Source organism: Tachypleus tridentatus, chromosome 1, assembly GCF_004210375.1.
Source record: "Tachypleus tridentatus isolate NWPU-2018 chromosome 1, ASM421037v1, whole genome shotgun sequence".
Lineage (NCBI taxonomy): Eukaryota > Metazoa > Arthropoda > Merostomata > Xiphosura > Limulidae > Tachypleus > Tachypleus tridentatus.
Genome location: NC_134825.1, coordinates 81911734 through 81934424, shown reverse-complemented (window position 1 = coordinate 81934424; position 22691 = coordinate 81911734). Strand labels below are relative to the sequence as shown.

The following is a 22691-nucleotide window of genomic DNA, read 5'->3' as shown; positions in this document are numbered from 1 at the left end:
ATCACTGAAAAATGTTGGTCCTACAAACTTCATAGCTGCTGTAACACAGCAGTGAATAGTCCCACAGTTGTCTAGTCGTGTAACACATCAGTCAGAAGTCCCAAATATTTCATAGCCGCTATTACCATAAAAAAAAAAAACACATTTGAATATTTGGTGAAAAGTTAACATTCAAGGAGTTTTATAAAACAACCATTTTCCATTTACCAGCTCATTGTAATTCTTCCGGACTAAAATTATCGACAATGACATGTATTACGGTGTTTTATTGCACGAAAACGCCTTTGAAAATTTTAATATTCTACTTGCTTTTCTATATTAAGTTTATAACTGTTTACCTTTTCATTTTTATAACGTTAGGAAAATGAATCTTTATAATTAGATAAATCAGTGATAAAGATAGTTAAGATTGTGTGATCGTGTGATTTTCTTATAGCAAAGCCACATCGGGCTATCTGCTCAGCCCACCGAGGGGAATCGAACCCCTGATTTTAGCGTGGTAAGATAATTAAGAATTAAATAAAATCCACAGGTTGTGTAAAAAATATAAAGTTGTAGACAAAGCAAAACAAAAGGAATTATGCAGTGGACAAAGTTGTGAAAGATATATGGTATACGGATAATCTACCTAGATAGCTTGGTCAAGAGGGTGTCGTGTACTATACCATTTTAGCGAAATAGATTATGGAATAAGTAAGTAAGCTGTAAAAGTCATCAAGACTTCTGTGTAAACAAAACTAATTTAGTAACACAAGTTACATCTCAAACATTAATTATTAGAATAATAAAATACTTTAAAGGATTTTTATATACATGTTGATATATATATATCTCAATGTGTATAAATCTAAGTTGGTATTTTTTTCTATTAAAACCAACATGTCGAATTTTTATGGCATTTATAATATATTGCTCAGTTTCCTAGGCTTTAAAGTTGTTGTACTGATCAGTAGTACTCTAAGCTTCGTCATTATTGCACTAGTCAGTAGTACTCAAAGCTTCGTAATCATTATACAAACCAGTAGTACTCCAAGCTTCATAATTATTGCACTAGTCAGTGACACTCCAAGATTCGTAATCATTGTCAGCTTCGTATTCACAAGACAATACTTGTCAGTAGTGTCACAGGCTTCGCAGTCAATGTCCCATATTAAACAATAAATAGTACAGCAAACTTCATAGTCAATGTACCGTACTATACAGTAGTATGCAAAGCTTCATAGTTAATATACTATACTAGTCAGTAACATTCAAAGCTTTGTAGCTACTGTAACGTATTGATCAACAGTCTCCAAACTTCATAATCATTGCACCGAGCAAATCAATGGTACTCCAAGCTTCATACCTACTGTACCATATGGCCAAGCAGTGCTTGTTCAGTATTCCACTGTCTCTGTAAGCTATTGGCCTAATTTTCGAAGATTCACTGTTTCTGTAACACATTGGAGTTGTCCTTGAGACTCCATTTTTCTTCAAAACACAGTTTTCCTTTGAGTCGTCATTATCTCTATAATACACTGTTGTAGCCTTTAAAATTCTAGTCTCTTTAACATACTTTTGCAGTCTCTAAGGCTCTCCACCTCTTGTGTTATTTCCAAGTACCCTAGTGTTTATTTAACACATTGTTGTAGTCTCTAAGGCGCTTCATCTCTGGTGTAGTTTCATAGTATTCTACTGTTTCTTAAACGCCCTACTCTAGTCTCTAAGACTCCTTGTCTCTTTAACACACTGATGTAGCTTATATGTTTCCTTTTCTTCTTTTCTACGCATTTAAACTATTGTTAGAGACCAGTAGACCAATAGAATATCACAAATGTTGAAATGTAACACACTAGTGTAAATCATAAAGTTCCACTCTCTCTTTAACACACTGGTGCAGCCATTAAGAATCCACTATCTCTTTAACACGGTGGTGTAGCCACTAAAGTTCCATTGTCTCTTTAACACACAAATGTAGTCACTAAGGATTCGCTGCCTCTTTAACACACTGGTGTAATCCTTAATATTTCAGTGTCTTTTTAACACAATGTTATATCCGTTAATATTCTACTGTCTTTTCAACACCCTGATGTAATCTCTAAGATTCTACTATTTCTTTAATATACTTGTGTAGCTCTTACGGTTTCATTCTCTGTAACAAACTGGTATAAGTCCTTATATTCTACTCTTTATTTAACACCCTAACCCATAAGATTCTACTATCTTTTTAATACACTGGTGTAGCTCCTAAGACTCGATTATCGTTACAACATGTTGGTTATATGATAACCATATAGAAAGTGCTCGGGTTATAAGGGTTTCTGTTTCAGTTTTATCAAGACTTCTTGGACCTACGTGTTTTTAGCACATCATGATAACCATATATGATAAGCATACGCATGTTTATTTGTAGGTCATTTCCATCATTCAACCAGCATACAAATGTCTATTTGAAGGTCATTTCCACAATTAATTTCTCGTGGATTTTAATTCAGCATAAAACAAGCACAAATAACAGTTAGACCCCATCGAAATAAACGGATAAACAAAAATAACGTAATCACTCTAAAGGTCACAAACAACAAAATATAAGGTTGACCAATCAAAAACTTAAACGTTATTAAAACTCAAAGAAACAGTTGTACTCAAAACTCACCATTTCTCAAAATGCTTGACTTCCAAAGACGAAAAAATGATAAAACTGTAATGAAATATATATATGTACTAAAAAGAAAGAATAAAAATGTAAAAATAATAAAAAAATTGTGGGACCTATTCAGATTAAATAACACCCGATTTATAGAAATAAAAAGTGACAAAAGCTCACTTGATACATGTTTTATATAAAACAACAGCTCTCAGACGTTTAATGAGTATTCATTTCTGCAGGTTTTTATTTTATAATTTAGAAGTTTAGTAGTTAATGTCTGAAAAACAAAAACCTAAAACCCTTTGAAAACAGCAAGAACGTACGATAAAAATGTTTGTTTATCAGGGTTAACTTTCTTGTTGTTGCTGTATTACATTAAATTAACTCAATACTTCCATCTGGTTTATCTCTAAAAGTATCTAAAAGTGGTCCTTTCAGATGTTTAAGAAAAAATCTGTGTTTTTGAAAACCTTTTAATGGATAATACATTCAATTTGCAGGTCATTTCCATTTTACAACCAGCATACACATATCTATTTATAGGTCATTTCCATCGTTCTACCAGCATGCACATGTGTCTATTTGTAAGTTATTTCCAAACACAGTTTTATTCTGACATTGAGCATAAACATACATTCACAACAGACTTTTCAAAAAAGTTGGACATTTTTAAGCTTGAAGTTTAATAGTTAATAACCTAGATTATTATTATAGGTGAATTATGCATTATATATATCTTTAGACATTTAAAATTATTACATGCATGTAAATTCACTGCAGCTCTGTATTCTGTTTCATTTGTCTGATCGCCAGAGGGCGGCAGGGTGTGTCAGTTTATACTTTAGCAGTCACCTTCTCTTTATGTGCATCGTGTGACGTGTTTACCTTCTACCATATGGACACCTGGCTTCAAAAATATATTATAAACTACCTGAAACTAAACTAAAAACACAAAAGCTGGTTAGTTTCGACTGTACTAACGATTCAAATATTTTTTTAAAAATTATCTTTATTAAAACTGAAATAGAAAACTTCCGAAATTTCACAGCTGGATAGGGAACAGGAGGGGAAATAATGCCCTTCCCCAATCGACACAGCTTTAATGCACCAGCTAACTAATGTCTTTTAAGGCTTCATTAAATTAAACCGACAGGTTTACGTCTTGTGTACAACTTGCGATCACATCGACCTCTATACCGAAAATATTGCACTGAACAAACAATACAAATTAAAACGAAGCTAAGAATAACAAATTGCGTATTTTACTATAATCAGGAAAGTAATTAAACTAAACTGCTAAATTACAATTACGAAAACTAAGGATAGATGCTTAATTATGACCAATAAGTTTTAAAATGTATTTATGACTAACCGCCCAATGGCTCAAGGAAGGTCTAAGGGCCTTTCACGTTAAAAATTGGATTTAGATAAAATCGGTGAGAAGGTCACATATAGATCACTGTGTAATGTTTTGCTTAAGAATTAACAGACAAAACTATGGCTATGAAATTTACATCTAATAAATAAAGCTGACAAGAATAGTTTAGATAAAACGTTTGAATATGACTAGGAAGTATCAAACTGAATGCTTAACTATGACCAGGAAAGCTTGAACTGAGCACGTGACTATGATAATAAAAATTTTAAATTGAAAGTTTGACTGTGACCAGTCTGTAACTAAAAAAGTTTCCACTGAACACTTACTTGTAATCCAGAAAGTTAAAAGCAATCAAGGAATATTTTATTGCTTTCGTATCATTTCCTATTGTAGTAATTATAAATATAACTACTGAAAAGTGTAATTTGACGTAATCATTTGTAAGTTTGATTCTAGTTTTGACAAAAATAAAAATACATTCAACGATGAAGTGTGAAATTAAAACAAAAAGCGAAATATGTAGAAAAATATAATGTAGTTTACTTGGCAGGTCTTGATACTTGAAATATTTTAGTCTGTTTAAAGTTAAGAACAAAGCTACACAATGAGTTATTTGTGCTGTGCCCATCACGGGTATCAAAACCAAGTTACTAGCGTTGAAAATCCGCAGACGTACAGTCGTGTCACTAGGGGAAAATATTTTAGTAATTTCTGTAACAAAAATTAGATTCTTGAAACACTCGAGAATGCTTATTTTATGTTTCCAAGTTACAGCTTGACTGCTTGCTCTCTTCATTAATCCGAGGGTGGCGGTTTTGAATTCCCGTTACATCAAATATGCTCGCCCTTTCAGCCGTTGGGGGCGTTATTATATGACGGTCAATCCCACTTTTCGTTGGTAAAAGAGTAGTCCAAGAGTTGGCGGTAGGTGGTGATGACTAGCTGCCTTCCCTCTAGTCTTACACTGCTAAATTAGGGACGGCTAGTACAGATAGCCCTCAAGTAGCTTTGTGAGAAATTTAAAACAAACCAGACCAAACTCTTCATTTAAAATACTCTACTTCGGAATAGATATAACTTTCCAGTTGTTAGAATAAATTACTGAAACGGAAATAATTGAAGGTTAAACATATCATACGATATTGTATCACGTTGAAATTATTATCGACGTTCAGAACTTATTGTTTTGTAACATAAGAGAGTTTCCAAACTACAAACTTTATATCAGTAAACATAAGTTAGAGAGTTACTTCACTTAAATTTGGCTGTCAGTTCTCAAAAACTTATTTTTTAATAAAATCTATTTTCAGTGAGGTTTTTTTCACATTAGAAACTATTCTTAATTTTGAAGTGTTGCAAAATCATTAGTATCAGAGTCCTGAAGAGAGACTTTATATTTCATATTTCAGAAAAACTTGGATACGAATGATTCTTGGTGCAAAATTTGTAATTTTAACTGAAAGATGAAGTTCGAATTTAGTCTTATAGTATTTTATTTTATTGATAATTCGTGTAACGGACGTTTCTATAAACAAATAACACTTTACGGTTACTTGTAGTTCAAACATTCACCAACAGCAAGACAATCAGATCTCTATCACGCACATGTCTTCCCCCCCTCTTCCTCCCTTCTACTTTACCAAGAGAGAGGCGAGTCTGCTTGATTAAAAGGCGTCACCCTATACCCACTAGTTTGTATTCGACTGTGCCCTTGAATGTGCGCCAAATATGGTGACGCCAAAATTACGTCACGTGTATAGGTGAGAAGAACAGCTAGGGCACCCAATCTGGCCATAACACCACTCGAGAAAAAAGGCAGAGAAAATGACAGTGCCGCAAGGCTACAAGGAAGATGGCTTTGTAAGGTCGGACAAACATGAGCTTGAGATATGGCAAGATGCCAACAGGTGTTCTATGTAAAGATAAATTTTGCTGATTACAGCCACTCGGAAAAAGTGATTTCTGGAACGTTTTCCTAGAGACTAGTTACTCAAAACACATTTCTGAACATGTATTGAATAACAGTAAAAATAAAACAAGTCGTTCCACAAAGTTTCTGCGAAAAGTTTCATGAAGCAAGGGAGAATTTAACTAAATAATGTAGTTAAAAAACCAAAAAAAACATCAATTCACGCTAACTGAGAACTGAAGATGCGACTTCACGGTATAGTTGTTCTAAGAAGTTATGCGTCAGAGCAAAATATATATATATGTATACGTAGTATAGTGTCAATACATTATTCTATCATATTCAGTGCCGACGAGGCATTTTATTTAATGCCAGAACATATAAACCCGGCTGGTACACAATAACGCATTGATGGTTTAAGCACTATTGTCATTATCACTTACTAGAACAAATGCAATGATGTGAACTAGATTACTTAAGTAAAGTGTAATTATTATCAACCTTATATCATTTAAAGTTAGAATTATGTTATGTTAACCACACCACAGTCGGCTGGGTTACAACAAACACAGTGGTGGCCTTGGTACTATTTATAGTACCAATTGCAAGAACAACTGTAATGGTATGATTAAGTAAGTTACTGAACTGTCCAATTCAAGTCCTTCCCATTTTCACCACCATGACATTCTGGCCTTGATATGTGCAGATGTTTCAAAATATACCTCAGAAGAACACTGTAAATATTCAGAAGAAATGTTGACATTCGACCTTGAACTCAGAGGTAAACTTAAAGGTCATATAGATAAAGCTTTCTGTTAAATAGGAAGCTACTGAAAGGAGAGATATCATCATCATCCTCTGATCAAAGTCAGCTACCTACGTAGGTCAGAATAACTAAGTACTTACAATTGTGATGGTTGGTTTTGTTTGTTTGTTGCTAGCCGCAAAACACTAGGGTGTTTTTTTTAGAGTTCCAATCCCACAGACTTACCGCAGAGCCAAAAGCCTATAATTATTAGAATACATTGATTCTTCAGCGTCACACATTTGTATTAGATCTAGCTAACGATGGAAAATAATCCCCATAGTTAAATATACAGTAAGTAAATGATAAATTATGAAAATAAATATTGTGGTCAGTAATGTTAATACGCCTAATGTTGAAGAAAAAATTGAATATAACTTTATTTACAAGGTAAATGAAAACTAGTGTTCACTTCACACACTGTAACTGATTCTCTGACCCTGAAAAGCGTGACACCAGTATACGCACAATATGGAAATGAGTACAAGTTGTACAATTTGAAACTTGAGCTTCGTCGTGAAATTCACCAGCCATTTAAATTACGATTTTGCAATAAAACGTTTCTTATAACACCGATTGTAAAATAGACTACAATATACACAGTAATATTTCCCGCGATTTTGAATGATCATGGCCTTAGATTGCGCACGTTTCTGTAGGTGTTTATAATTTATTAGTGCTTAACACTTCACAGTTCTAGTTTATCTTGCAAGGGCAACTCACTATTCCACGTTTAATATACTTCAATTTTATTTTTCTATCATAAGAGCAATACCCTCTGGTGGTAGAGCAATAAATCTGAAGACTTATAACGTTAAATTTCGAGCCTTATTTTGTTTGTTTATTGAATTTTGCACAAAGCTACTCGAGGACTGTCTACTTTAGTAGTTCCTAATTTTAGTGATAGAATATAGGGACAAAAGCTGATTTACGTCCCCTTCCGCCAATTCTTGGACTACCTTTTTACTAATGAATACCGGGATTGACTGTCACGTTATAAGTCTCTCATGGCTGAAAAGACGAGCATGTTCGGTGAGATGGTTCCATTCCGTGACCCGCAAAGATTATAGGTGGAGCGCCCTAACCACGTGACCGTGCCAATTTTTTACCTACAAAACATAAGTCAATCAGAATAAATCTGAATATTCTGATTGAATACCATTTAAGTCTACTTCTACTTATAGATTACCATTCTTTGTGTGTGTATGTGTGATTTATTTTTCTTTTATACTAATGCATGTCTTATTGCCTCATAATATGCTTCTTTTTTTTAGCAGTATTAGTTCTACATCTGGTTTTACTTGGTGTCAATTTCAAAATGGGTGTGTAGGTGTGGGAGCGTAGGGAGGGAGAAGTCTACGTTGGTTATATCCTTGTTATTCTTTGCCCGCTGGCAAAATGGTCGCCACAAGTTCCTGTATAATCCGTCACGTCCCTCCGCTAGTACAGTGGTATGTCTACGGATTTACCACGCTAAAATCAGGGGTTTGATTTCCCTCGGTGGACTCAACAGATAGCTCGATGTGGCTTTGCTATAAGAAAAACACACGCACACACATGATCCGCCACCACAAATTCGCTCTTTCCTCATGACGACTTTCTATATACCTTTATCTATAAATTTCTACGAATACTCATACTTTTAAAGAAGACGAGTCCTTCGGAGCGTCACTTCTGTGGTTGTTGAATCCTAATACTCACCAAACGTCCGACCCACAACCATTGTTAACCAATAACACATTTAATCACAACACAATATTGATATTTACATTATCCAATGACATTCGCGATAAGCATGTTTCACTTCACCATGTTTCTTTCGTCAACTGCACCTAATGACAGCCCTCACTTTATCTAATTGCATGTTTTCATGCTCGCGCAGACAAACGATTGTGGTAAATGTAAACTGATGTCTTTATTGCACTCCTTTCTGCTATGTGATTATTTTGAACAATTTTTTTTGTTGGTTTTTTTTTCTCTGAATTGGTTAATTTGAAGTAATTTCTCCAAACCATTCATTTTTCTGGTTTAATTACTCTGTAATAATCTGTAGACTGATGTCTATATTACACTCTCTTCTGCTATGTGGTTATTTTGAACAATATTTTTGTTGGTTTTTCTTCTCTGAAATGGTTAATATGAAGTAATTTCTCTAAACCATTCATTTTTCTGGTTTAATTACTCTGTAATAATCTGTAGACTGATGTCTATATTACACTCTATTCTGCTATGTGGTTATTTTGAACAATATTTTTGTTGGTTTTTCTTCTCTGAAATGGTTAATGTGAAGTAATTTCTCTCAACCATTCATTTTTCTGGTTTGATTAATTTCTACATTGTTCTCTAATCTCATTGTTTGAACAAATATTTTTTTGTTGTTCATTTTTAAATGATTACTGTGACTTATTATCCTTTCTTTTACATATTGTATCTGATGGCTGTAAACTACTAATATCTTTATTTCTCTTTTCTTTTACTTGTTTATCATCAATAAGTATTTTGTATACATTTTTCAGTTTATAATCATTTCTGTCTTCTTTTATTTGGTCACTGACAGTTATTTTCTCCATTGCTCTCTCTTGTCTTATGTCTACCAGTGGCTCAAAGGAAACTCTCAAGACTTGTAACTTTAAAAATACGGTTTTCGATTCTCGGGGTGGAATAATATATTGCGAAGCGAGTATCTAACCCCAATAAAAACTTTAAGTCGTATAGTATGTTACGCCTAAGCATGACCTGTTAAACGGTAGTTGGTTTAATATATTATATCACATGCACAGTATGATTGGCTTTATATATGTTTGTGTTTTAAACTGTTACAATATGTCCAACAAAAGTGGTGTATTACAACATTTTAACTGCACAGTGTGATTCCTTGCAACTGTTTCATTAATTCACACAATAGCTGGCAGTGTGAACAAAACAGGTTAATGGAACCAGTTTAACATAATTTCAAGGGCTTCAGATGATTGGTCGGTTCCTAAAAGAAAACTAGCGTCATCAAACTTTAAAACCAGCTGTGTGAGGCTATTATCATAAAATACGTTTGTTAGCTTTTTTAATTCTATAAAAATCGGTTACATTATTACTATTTAAATTTATATACATTACTTAAAGCGTTTCCCGAATTTAAAGTGTCAAAACTTTAACTAAATAGTCAACAATATTAATAACCATAAAAAGTTTTCTTTGTTCAGAATTAAGTACAAAGCCACACAATAAGTTATCTTGTCCTCAACCACCCACGAGCATCGAATCTCGGTTTTTAGTGGTGTGATTCCACTAAAAGACATACCACTGTGCCACTAGGTGGCGACGTAAAGTTTCTAGATTTAAAGTTGACATGTAAAACTACTGAAGATAATGAATAATATTTCATTCGTTAATAAAATCTAACCAAATACTTAGAGATAGTATTATACTTGAAATTCATTTCCAGAATCTAACAGAAATAAGCACGAGCTAAATCAGCTTAAAAACTAATTATCAAAAGTTAAACAGTCTTTAATTTGTATTATTATTAATATTATTTTAAAGATGTAGAGCAACAACGAAGAATGTTTGTTTGTTTGGTTGGTTTTTGAATTTCGCAGAAAGCTACACGAGGGCTATCTATGCTATCCGTCCCTAATTTAGCAGCGTAAGACTAGAGGGAAAGCAGTCAGTCATCACCACTCACCGCCAATTATTGGGCTATTCTTTTACCAACGAATAGTGGAATTGACTGTAACATTATAAAGATCTCATGGTTGAAAGGGCGAGCATGTTTGATGTGACGGAGATTCGAACCCGCAACCCTCAGATTGCGAGTCGAGCGCCTTAACCACCTGATCGTTTTCTTTGGGATAGGCTATTTACTTAATCATAAAATCTGTTGCATAATCTTAAGTCTTTGTGTGTGTGTGTGTGTGTGCTGACCTGAACTCTAGGTCAATCCAAGTTTGTTGAAATCAGAACCCAAGTTAATGAACTCCGTTATAAAGCTTACATTCGTATAATTTAAAAAATATATACCCATAATTTACAGTGTAAACGGGAATAACTGGACGAAGAATAATGACATAGATATTTTAGACAAAAAAGTATTATATTGTTAAAATAGGTAAACTATTGTTATGCAATAGTAACTTTAAAATTTAACTAAATAACGTGTTTTTTTCTTTTCGTTTTATTCCAGCCCGAGGGACTGGCGAGTGATAAAAGTGTATTAAACACCTAACAATTATCAAGAAGAATAACATGCTTACATGTGTAATATTTGGGTTTTTTTAATTCCTTTTAACCCACCATGAAGCAATCTAAAGTAGTGCGACATTGTGGTAAACTTATTATTTATTATTACATAGTGGACTAACTGTTTGACGATGATTTTATAGATTTCTTTTCTGTTCATCAATGATAACATTGAAAATATAATACACAACGTAATTCTTTGATTTGTCGTACCTCCTACCGTGAGATGCAGTTTCACCTATTCAAGACTCATCAGTGCGACTCGGACCAGTAAACCAAAGAAATACAGTAGAAGTTCCAACAAATGGTGATGAGTGTATAATATCTATTGAAAGTTTAGTAAGTCATAACCTCTTACTTCTTTGATGTTAACTTTGGTATAAAGAAAAAAAAAACATCTGTTTCTAATACATATATTTATATTGAAAAGATTTAAAAAATATGTTTTAGGTAACATATTTTACGGCCAAAATGATTTCAGCCAGTTATATTATATACTACATTAACACACATAAACGTGATTCTTGAAACTTATAAAAATAACAAATTTACGATGAAAGACAGTTATGAATCTCTACAACCAGTTAATTGATGGTAACATAGTTTGTCTTTTTTTAGATATTAAATACTCACATATGCCTCAACATAAGACCAGAGAGAAGATTTGTAAATTTGGCCTTTAAATATCAGGCTATAATTAAAGGTGTGGGTTTTTGTTTATGTTGTAAATATGTATATGATCATATTTATGTAATTCAAACAGTTCGTCACAAGCACGAACATTATCAAACATTTTAATATTCCATGAAATATAATGGTTATGAAAATGTTCGATTAATTGTAATCCTATTTTTATAGAAAATATGTGGTTGTCGGTTTTGTAGTATTTAAACCACAGCCGTAAATAAAGAAAGTTTGGCTAACTAAACAGAAGGCGCCATGTTGTTACCTATTATGAGCGAGGTCTCAAGCAAACAAACAGAACGTATAAAGTATCCGTACTCTCTGTATGGCACGACTTTGCTTGCCTAGACATGGGTTCATTATACTCATAATTGTTTAATTTAATTATTTGAATTTACGTAATTTAATTCAATTTATTAAAGTTTCACCCTAAAGTTAAGTTAATTGTGAAATTAAGAACCAATTTATTAATTGTCAATTAACTGAAGCTTGTGGTTGACGAACCAGTAAAAAGTAATTATTTTATGTTGAAATACGGAGTGTCGCTTCCTATTATTAGAAAAATATTTTTCTGAACTCATAACTCAAATGGAGCAACAATATACATAAAATAGAAATTAATAATCTTCATGTACATTAAAAGTATAGACTTTTTTGTTAGTTTAAATCAACTGCAAGTTCCTGATAATTAATATAATAATACTAATAAGTTAATTCAATAATTACATGGAAATGAGTTCATTTGATAAAATTTAAAATTTTAATCTAATTAATGGACCCATGTCTATTCTTTCTCAATGATAGCGTGTGTTTGTATTTTGTTATAGCAAAGCCACATCAGGCTGTCTGCTGTGACCATAAAGGGGAACTGAGCGCCTGATTTTGCTTAACATTGTCCTATGGGGGGCCTCTATGATAGAAACATGAGTATTAAGAAACTGTAGCTTCTTGACAAGATACCAGTTTACACTTTGCAGTAACAAAACATACACATGTAATAATAGATGTATCTAGATTTACTTTATTGCACCACACGCAGTTTAGATAAAAAAAACTGGACAGCTCCTTGATGGCTAAAATTATAGGATCATCATAAGAGATTTGTTTCGGATGGTCAAGAAATTCTCTTTAGAAAATCCGACCGAGTTCCAAATATTATAAAGATGTTTTCTGGTCCTATACAACAGGCTCGGCATGGCCAGGTGGTTAAAGCACTTGATTCGTAATATAAGGGGCGCGGGTTCGAATCCCCATCGCACTAAACATTCTCGTCATTTCAGCCGTGGGGTCGTTATAATGTGACGGTCAGTCCCACTATTCGTTGGTAAAAGAGTAGTCCAAGAGTTTGCGGTGGGTGGTGATGACTAGCTGCCTTCCCTCTAGTCTTACACTGCTAAATTAGGGACGGCTAGCACAGATAACCCTCGAGTAGCTTTGCGCGAAATTCAAAACAAACTAAATCTATACAATGATAGCTTAATACTGTCTTACTTTAACACGTAAATGTTTTCTTTTCTCCGTATGACTGTTGGGCTTATTAACCTAAATCATAATATTCAGTCAACAAGATTTTCCAACTGTTTGCATATCCTCAAAAAGAAATGCGAATGTGACATTGTAATCTATCAGCTCAGTGAACTGCATATAATCAAGCATTCAAATTTGATAAGGAACCCCTATAGTAATCTGCTGTAAGTGATCTTTCAGACTATTCGCTACTTGGTATCAGTAAAAATGACATAATCAAGGCAAATTTCAATCTGTTTTTGTCTTTTTAATGCTGTGAAAAGATGACACAGGTTCTCTCGAGATCCAAAACGGAGACGGATATGGGAAATAAAAGTTTCTTGTAAAGATTAGAAAGGAAACGAAAAGTTATTTGTATATGCCGTGAGTAGGCCTAGCTTTTTATTTGTTTTATTCATCGTGGTCTCTTTAAAACCTCATAGCACGAGCTAGTCCTCTGATCTGTTATCAAATGTTAAAAAATTGCAGAACCTGATTGAAATTTGCCTTTTCTATATACTTGTATTACCATCAGATTGTCAAGTTAAAGGATAACGAATATGATAAACTGATCCACAGGTTTTTGATTCCTTGGACATACCAGGTATCACAAACATTTGCTTTTTTCATCAATAACAACAAGCAATAAAAGAAATGTTTCAGTTGAAAATTTGTTTTTTGAATTTCACCAACACAGTGATCCAATGGCGTATTAACAAAAAAGCAACGCTCCTTTTGTGCAGACTTCTCAAGTGAAATAGCGTACTATTCCAAAATTACTGTATATTTATGACAGCAATAGTTTCCAAAGGAAGAACAAACTTAAAGAAGCTTTACAAATTAATTATACTAAGTACGGCTCAGTACTATGGTTACGTTTCGACTTCACCTTAAACCCTCTTCACAATGAAGCTTGTACAGTGATTTTCCAAACTTATTTTATGGATATCAGTATGTTCATTGTAATTTGACATATGTGAGTTACATCAAACGCACTACTTCCATAGGGTAAGAGAACACAGACGAAACTTTTCCCACAATTCTTCTTCGAAGATAAATTTAACCAGCAAGTTCAACATGTGGACTGAGGTTTTTGTGGATCTCTTTCGTTTCGGACCCCACGTTTATGAAGATATATAAGGAAGCCCGAAACGTCGTCTCCTAATAAAAAAAAAATACAGAAACTGTCCATAGAAACTTCGCTCCATTTTCCCCATAGTCTTACAGCAGTTGTTTACCGATGAGTCATCGATAAGGTTACAGATTTATAATGCAAAATTCTGGGATTCAGTTTTCATACGGCGAACAAAACAGAGCACTATCTACATAGTCCATGGCCAAGCGCGTAAGGCGTGCGACTCGTAATCCGAGGGTCGCGGGTTCGCGCCCGCGTCGCGCTAAACATGCTCGCCCTCCCAGCCGTGGGGGCGTATAAGTGACGGTCAATCCCACTATTCGTTGGTAAAAGAGTAGCCCAAGAGTTGGCGATGGGTGGTGATGACTAGCTGCCTTCCCTCTAGTCTTACACTGCTAAATTAGGGACGGCTAGCACAGATAGCCCTCGAGTAGCTTTGTGCGAAATTCCAAAACAAACAAACAATCTACATAGTTTGTCGTGTAGCTATTATAGCAATTACTAGTTCAGCTAACAAAGTTAAGTGAAAACAATTTTACGATACCACATTTTTAAAGCCAAATAGAAGATAAACTAATATGGATATAAATTTACAATGATCAATTAAATATATAGAGGAAACAATGAAGTTGTACGCTTGCATTAACATAGAATATGAATTGGGAAGAGAGACCCAGTGAGCAACAGAGACATTTATTCAACTACCCAAGAATGGAAAAGCAATGAACAGCAAGATTAGTTTATTAAAACAAAAGGGAAGTGATGCTATAAACTAGTTATAAAAATATATAGAGTTTGAAACAGTAATATAAAGTTTTTATGAAAGCAACAAAACAGGAGAAAAGAAAACAACTGAAAATTTATTTCGAACTAAATGATAGAAACTAGCGCAATAAATAAATTACTTCTCATGATTCAAATAAGAAACAGAGAAAAAAATCTAGTTAGAATTAAATAAATGAGTTAGTTTCCAATAACAATAAAATAATAAAATCTTACATTGCCAATTAATATAAAGAAATACTAATTTCGAGAGACCAACTAAAAACGTCAACAAAATATATTGCTTTTTGAAAGTATAACAGAGACAAGAGAAGAAAGTATTAGAGAGATTTGTTTCTTACAAACAAGTAAGAGAAGGTATTTAAAGGAGATAGTTGTTCAAAATAGGCAATTAAAAAGAGAAGGAGAAATCGATGGACTAGCTCACAATGACCAAATAAGAGCGGTGACAGTAATGTTAATTTGCAGCAACAAATCATTTCTTAGACATGGACTCATTCTACTTATAACTGATCAAATTTAATTAGTTGGATTTACGTAGAGGTTAGTTCGTAGGTACTAAATCACAAAAAGAGATATTAAATCATAATAACTAAATAAAAAAGATGGTAAATAAATTTCACAATAACGAAATAAAACAGTACAATCCAATAAAATAAGTATGAGGATCGAGATATTAGGTCACAAAAAAGAAATAACAGATGCAAGAGGAATAGTAGGATTCACAAGTCCCCCGCTGATACAGTGGTAAGTCTATGGATTTACAACGGTGAAATCAGGGGTTCGGTTCTCCTCGATGGACTCAGCAGACAGCCCATGTGGCTTTGCTATAAGAAAACACACACACATAGAATCCACAATAATTAAGTAAAAAATAGAAAGAAAGAAACCAAATAAAGCAGAAAGATTAATTAACCAAATAAGAGAACACAGAGCAATAAAGTGATTAGTTCAAAATAGGCAAGTAAAATAAGAGAAGAATAAAGATATAATCCACATTTATAAAATAAAGAAAAGAGTAGCAAAGAAATAGTTCAGAGTAAGTACAAGAGGGAGACAAAGTCAGAAGAAATTAGTTTATATTAATTGTAAAAAACCAGTAAATAAAGAATAGTTCTTATTAATTAAGTAAGAAAAGAGGAAACAATATGAAGGTTTTAACAACAAACTCAGGAATAGAAATTTTAGCTCATGGTTATTAAATTAAAGACGAGAAGGCAAAAGAAACTGTTGTACATTAAGAAAAAAGAGAGAGAGAGAAGAGAGTCCAAATGATAAGTAAGTTCTTAGTAATCTCTAACGATAAAAAGGGGTTTCTCTGTGTGTATGACCGCCATATCTCCGAAATGGAAGAACCTAGAAACCTGATATTTTCACCTGTACTAAATGGACCCTGAGGGTGTGCACCTGTTTATTATTACTTTTCTCATCCACGTGCGTGCGAATATTTTTTATGTGGCAAGCTAGCAAAAAGGCACATAGAAAAGAAGTGGTGCCTTATATTACAGATAGAAATCACAAACAAACATACATGCTCTTTTATTATAGACTTATGGCCTGAAAAATTGCAGAAGATGCCAAAATAAAAAAAAAATTGAACAATACTTCGAGATGCCTGGAATTCATTTCCCACTAAATATCTCCAAAAGCTTAAAGAAAGTATTTTTCATTGACGTTAGGCAATAGTTTCACCTAAAGGTCGTTACACAAGCAAATGGCCCGGCATGACCAGTTAAATTAAGGCGTTCTGAGGGCCGCGGGTTGGAATTCCCATGGCACTAAACATGCTCGCCCTTTCAGCGGTGGGGGCGTTATAATGTGACGGTCAATCCCACTATTATATTAGGCGGTTATTAAAATAGGTTTCTTTTGAATTTCGTGCAAAGCTACACGAGGGCTATATGCGCTATTCGTCTCTAATTTATCAGTATAAGACTAGAAAAAAGGCAGCTAGTCATCACCGCCCAGCATGAAATCTTGGACTACTCTTTTACCAACGAATAGTGGGGTTGATAGTCGCATTATAATACCCCTACAGCTCAAAGGGTGAGCTGTTTGGTGTGACGGGATTTCGAACCCACGACCCTCAAATTACGAGTCGAGTGCTTTAACCACCTGGCTATGTCGGCCCGATAAAAACATAAGTGTTGCTGTTGTTGTTTCAGAGCAAAGCTACTCAACTGGCTGGCTACCTGCCCATCGCAAATAAGTTATATCCCAGATTTTAATTTCACAATTCCGTGAACTTACACCAAAGGACATATAAGATAAAATAAAACAAAATAAGTTACTTTCAGCAAATAAAATAATAGAAAATAAAATAAATGTTGATTCCAAGCAACCAATATACAATAAAAATTAAATATATTACTTACTAGCAAGTAAAAAGGAAGAATGTATTAGTGTTAGCAATCAGTTATAAAAAAAACGAAAAAAAAACGATTACTTCCTAGTTACCAAAAATGAAGGGAGAGCAAAAACGGTTGTTAGCTTAAAAAGAAAAAGATGAAAATATTGAAACTCGCTAACTATTGTATAGAAAAAAGAGCAAAAAAAACCAATTACTTCCTGGTATTGAAATAATATATTATAGAGTTGGGAAGCTTAGTTTCTGGTAACCAAATAACAAGAAAGAGAGCACTAAAAAAGATGGATTCTAAGTAATTAAATAAGGGAAAACGTAACGCAAGGCAGCAATATAAAGACCGTATTACGCAGTTTTGAGACTAAAACACGTTAAGTTTGACCAAAATATCAGAACGATTAAAAATGAATGTGTGTTTTATATCAGTGTTTTGGCCCGACATGGCCAGGTTGTTAAGACACTCGACTCAAAATCTGATGGTCGCGGGTTCGAATCCCCGTCACACCAAACATTTTCGCCCTTTCAGCCATGGAGGCGTTATAATGTGACGGTCAATCCTACTAGTCTTTGGTAAAAGAGTAGACCAAGAGCTGGTAGTGGATAGTGATGACAAGTTGCCTTCTCTCTAGCCTTACACTGCTAAATTAGGGACGGCTAGTGCAGATAGCCTTCGTGTAGCTTTGCGCGAAATTCAAGACAAACCAAATCAAAACCATTAATGTTCTTCCATTGTCTCCAATTTGTTTGTATTTTTGTTAACAAACGTAAAAATTAAAAATTAATTAATTAATTGTGGTAAATGAAGTGGCAATTTGACCTAAGTAAGAATGTTCCCCCTATTTGTAACAAATCCTTATGTGATAGAAAAAATATTATTTTCTAAATCTGCGTAACTGAACTGTGGAAAATGCTAAATTAAAACCAAAACAACTTTTAAAAGACTGTATTATTCGACATGTTACAGAAAACACACACACCAAGCAACTACAGGTTTAATGTTGTTACATAAATATTAAATTTATAATATCGGTAAATACATATTTAAACAAAGAAAATAAAATAGTTTATTCTCGTAATATGACTCCCTATAATTGTACTGACATTCCACCCAGTAGCTAATTGTAACCTATAATTGTACTGACATTCCACCCAGTAGCTAATTGTAGCCTATAATTGTACTGACATTCCACCCAGTAGCTAATTGTAGCCTATAATTGTACTGACATTCCACCCAGTAGCTAATTGTAACCTATAATTGTACTGACATTGTAGGTAATTGTAACCAAATTAATTTTATTAGATTGACTAAATCAAATTTATATGTATAATATTTATAAAAGGCTTACTCTGCATATATTTATACTGCAAAATATATAACATGCTAATCCCTCTATATAACGTATTAAATAATCAATACTTATTACATTAATCTTTGTTTGTATGATATATTAATTAAATCTTATAGCCTTTAATCAAAATTTCTGTATATATCACATACATCTCCTTTTATGTATAATATAGTGATCTTTCTGTATAGATTAATATTTTTATAAAACACATGATTCATATTTTTATAACAGATTAATCTTTCTGCAAAATAAGCTAACTGTGGTTCAAAATCATTTTAAAGGTATGAGTGTATCTTGGAAACTGCCGCAAATCTCTGATTATCAGGTTCACCTTAACAACGTTGACATCAAAGAAAGTGTTCTTTTTACTTCTTTCTCTGTAATATTAGCTCTCACCCCAACTCTGAGATCAGTCCAATTAGCTCTAAAGTAAGGGCTACACAATGACAGTGATACATGTCTAACAATAATCTTCCAGTTCGCCAGACAGTAATGAATTCAGCTCAGTCAAATGAGACAAAATGATTAGAACAAAGCTTAGGTGCTTTTGGACATACAACAGTACGAGGCCTGCTGACAATAGTTAGTGTTCGGCAGCCTGAAACAAACCTGCCGTAGTGGAGAACCGCACGATAGAACGAATACATTTTTAGCCAGATCTAGCAGCACCAGCTGTAAGGTTAAGGAAAATGTCAGACGCACGAAATCATCAAAAAGGTAGTTGTTCTAACAATGTACAAATGTTAACTTTCTGTGGAGGTTTTTTTTGCATCTTTAAGGCTCCGTTTTCTTCTTTTCCTGAAGCTTCAGAGTAACAATAACTATATGTTTTCCATTATTTCGTTTGCTGTTGTGTTCAAGAAGGAGTTATACCAACACTTAAAATAATGAACAGCAAAACATGAAGAAATATGATGTTGAGAGTGCACATAACTTGATTATTGACCACGTTGCTCATTTAAAAAGAGTGAAACAAAATTCCACGTGAAAAACAAATATAAAGAATTTACATGGCAAGAAACAATCATATTAGTGCAAAACTAAACCAAATGAAAATGCATATAAGAACAGTAAAAGAAACTTAACTAAATGGTTAAGTATCTTAAACTGGCGTTATAGATCGCGTCACCAAGTAATTAAGAAATAACAACTGAAAAAAACAACTTGCAAGGAAATATTCCTTTAAATATTCAAGATAGAAAAGAGCAAATCTAGTGATGATGTAGGAAGTAAGCAAAGAGACGTGGACAGAACTACAACACTACAATGCATATGTTGCTCTTTCATTGAGTGAAGTAGTGACTTTCGAGTAGTCAAAGTTATATTTGCAATGGTGTGTACGTTCGGATTTGTAGTAATGTACACAAATATTAAAAATTGGCGTTCTATAAAGTTAAGGGTAAAGAACTACAACGTTTATATATTGATATTTTGTTTGCATTAACTTAACTACATACATAAACAAAAGATAAAGCATACTGCATTAGCAGGAGTGTCGAAATCTGTTTTATCATACCGCTTACTTTATGTTATATGTTATTTTAAATTTCCCATTTTCAATACTTACTTAGATTGTCAAATTAGATAAATGTATCCAAATATTCTTTAAGTATTTCTCTTTTAATAATTGTTTTGTTACTGCGCCCCATATGATTTTAAACCATCATGTACTTTCACATATCTACGTTACTTAATATTGATTCATACTTCACAACATGTGTAATGTTAAGAAATAAAGGGAGAAATTAAGAACGGTAGAATAATGAACGGTAGTTGCACTCATGCTACCTTAGAAAGGCAACAGAATCAACTGAAGACTAAATCTGCAAGCACCTACAGAAAACTAAATGAAAGTAAGTATTGTGCTTAGCTTTTGTTTCTGGTTAACCTCTAGTGCCACTATTTTGCTCATAACAATAGGGGAGAAACCTAAGCCTCCTCCCAGACACTGAATTCTGAAGATTAAATAATTTGGAACACTTAGAGAATTGGATAAAACATCAGACTCGAGTAGCAAAACATCAAAGAAATTTTTGGATAGTGTTCCAGTGAACAGATTATTTTTGGATAGTGTTCCAGTGAACAGATTTGATGTATTTTTGCAAAAAAAAATTTTCAAAAATTGTAGTTTTAGAAATGAGCAAATTAAAGAAAGTAAAAAGAAATAACTAGTTTTACTTTCAGACTAAAATCTTCCACAACTAAAATGCTCAGAAAAGTTTCTACAGAAACGATAAAAAAACATCAAGGTATCTTAAGTAGAAAACTGTATGTTTACTAAAATTATTTGTCAAAGTGCATTTTCATAGTTAACCGAACTTTCAATGACCTATTTTATACTGGTAACAAAATATAAAATATCTATATTTTTATAACAGAAAGTACTTGTTAAATTTTTCGATCTGTAATACTTCACTGATAGTAAAGACGTATTTTGCAAGATCCATTGCAAGACATACGGTTAGTTTGTGTCTGAACCAGGAAAAATTCCTTTGTAGGACGGTAGTTTAACCTGTATTTACTCTAAGAAAAAGTCCATTGTAAGCACATGATACAAACATATGAAGATGAAAAATGAACTTACTTGTAAATTATCTTTAAAACAGGTTCTGGATCATTCAAACAAGAGAGTAAGTTCGCTTGGCCTGAACAATAATAGTAGTGAAGTTGTGTTTGTTTCATTAGCATGACTGGTTTTGTTATCACATAACGTTTGCAGAATCACATTTTATATATATAACATTATTATGTTACCTGTAACAGCTACTTCTACTAAATATCTGAACTAATTACAATACTAAAACTATTATGTTTACAAAAATATAAGGTTTATATTGTAACAATGTCTCACTGTTCTAAGGTTCCTGGACATAAATGTATTCATATGTACCCATAGGTTACTCGAAGGATTGTTAAACAATAGTTTAAGAAAATCTCAGAAATTAGACTTAAATTTAATTCTTAAAGCAATGAAAACTGGCCGTCTCTTCCTTCAATTTCAAAATACCTCCTGAAATATATATATATATATATATTTTCCAAATGTAGCAAACGTTTCATTCTAACAGAATAAATTTTCACTCTACTTAAAGCATCAGTTACAAGTTTTTATTTCAGGGTTAGTATATGCACACTGAAGAAAGTTGCCATAAATGTTTACTTATATTCATACATATATATTGATAGTAAAGTAAAACTTGTGGTCAAAATGTTGAGTAACGTAAAAAGGTTCGTTCTTGTAATAATACGTCGTTCTGTTTCAACAAATTAATTTCCCTAATTTTACAGCCTGGCATTTGTTTTCACTGCATTTTTATCAACTTGTCCTAAAATGTTTATAATGTTATAATTGCTTCCTTACGTATGTGTTGAAAAACTGATAAATTATGCATTACTTATACACCTATCAAATCTGTCATCAATTTTTTTACAAACATGAGTATAGCTAAAAACGCGTTCGCAAATATTCTTACTTAAGCATTTCAAATACGAAATATTTATTAATTGAAAAAATCGATAATAATTACTTGAACAGTGTACAGTATTTGTCACCCGACTCTTCTATAAGAATGTTTATTTTGACTCTTATATCAGAGTCCATCTGCGTGAAATTCTGGACAACACTTTAGAATTATCTGGACTTATTTATGTTTTCAGTGGTTGAGAAGCAATACAAACCTGTCTTTGTTGAATGCATAGGCAACAAATAACTTCAGTAAAATATTTTTAAAGCTGTCAAACCATCTGCAACGAAACTGTTATGTAGTTGTTTTAACGATGTCGAGGACTGCGCGAATAGTTTATAGTATGGAGTTACTACTGTGTGCATGTGTGTGGTCCACTGTAAATCTACACCCTAGCCTCACAAAAGGCTGCTAGTAAATTCGGCAAGTTTGACATCTTCTTCAAAACTAT

At 33.2% G+C, this 22691-nt stretch overlaps 1 long non-coding RNA gene across 2 annotated transcripts in view; it reads right to left on the bottom strand.

Moving 5' to 3' along the window:
- LOC143253573 (uncharacterized) overlaps positions 1–22691 on the bottom strand; it is a 67623-nt gene that overhangs the window by 37882 nt on the left and 7050 nt on the right. Inside the window, exon 3 of one of the 2 annotated variants that reach the window (XR_013029710.1) lies at positions 18880–22687. The exons of the other annotated variant lie outside the window; for it this stretch is intronic. This is a non-coding gene — a long non-coding RNA (uncharacterized LOC143253573). Of the gene's footprint in view, positions 1–18879; positions 22688–22691 lie in introns of those variants that run through there. 2 annotated transcript variants of the gene reach the window in all.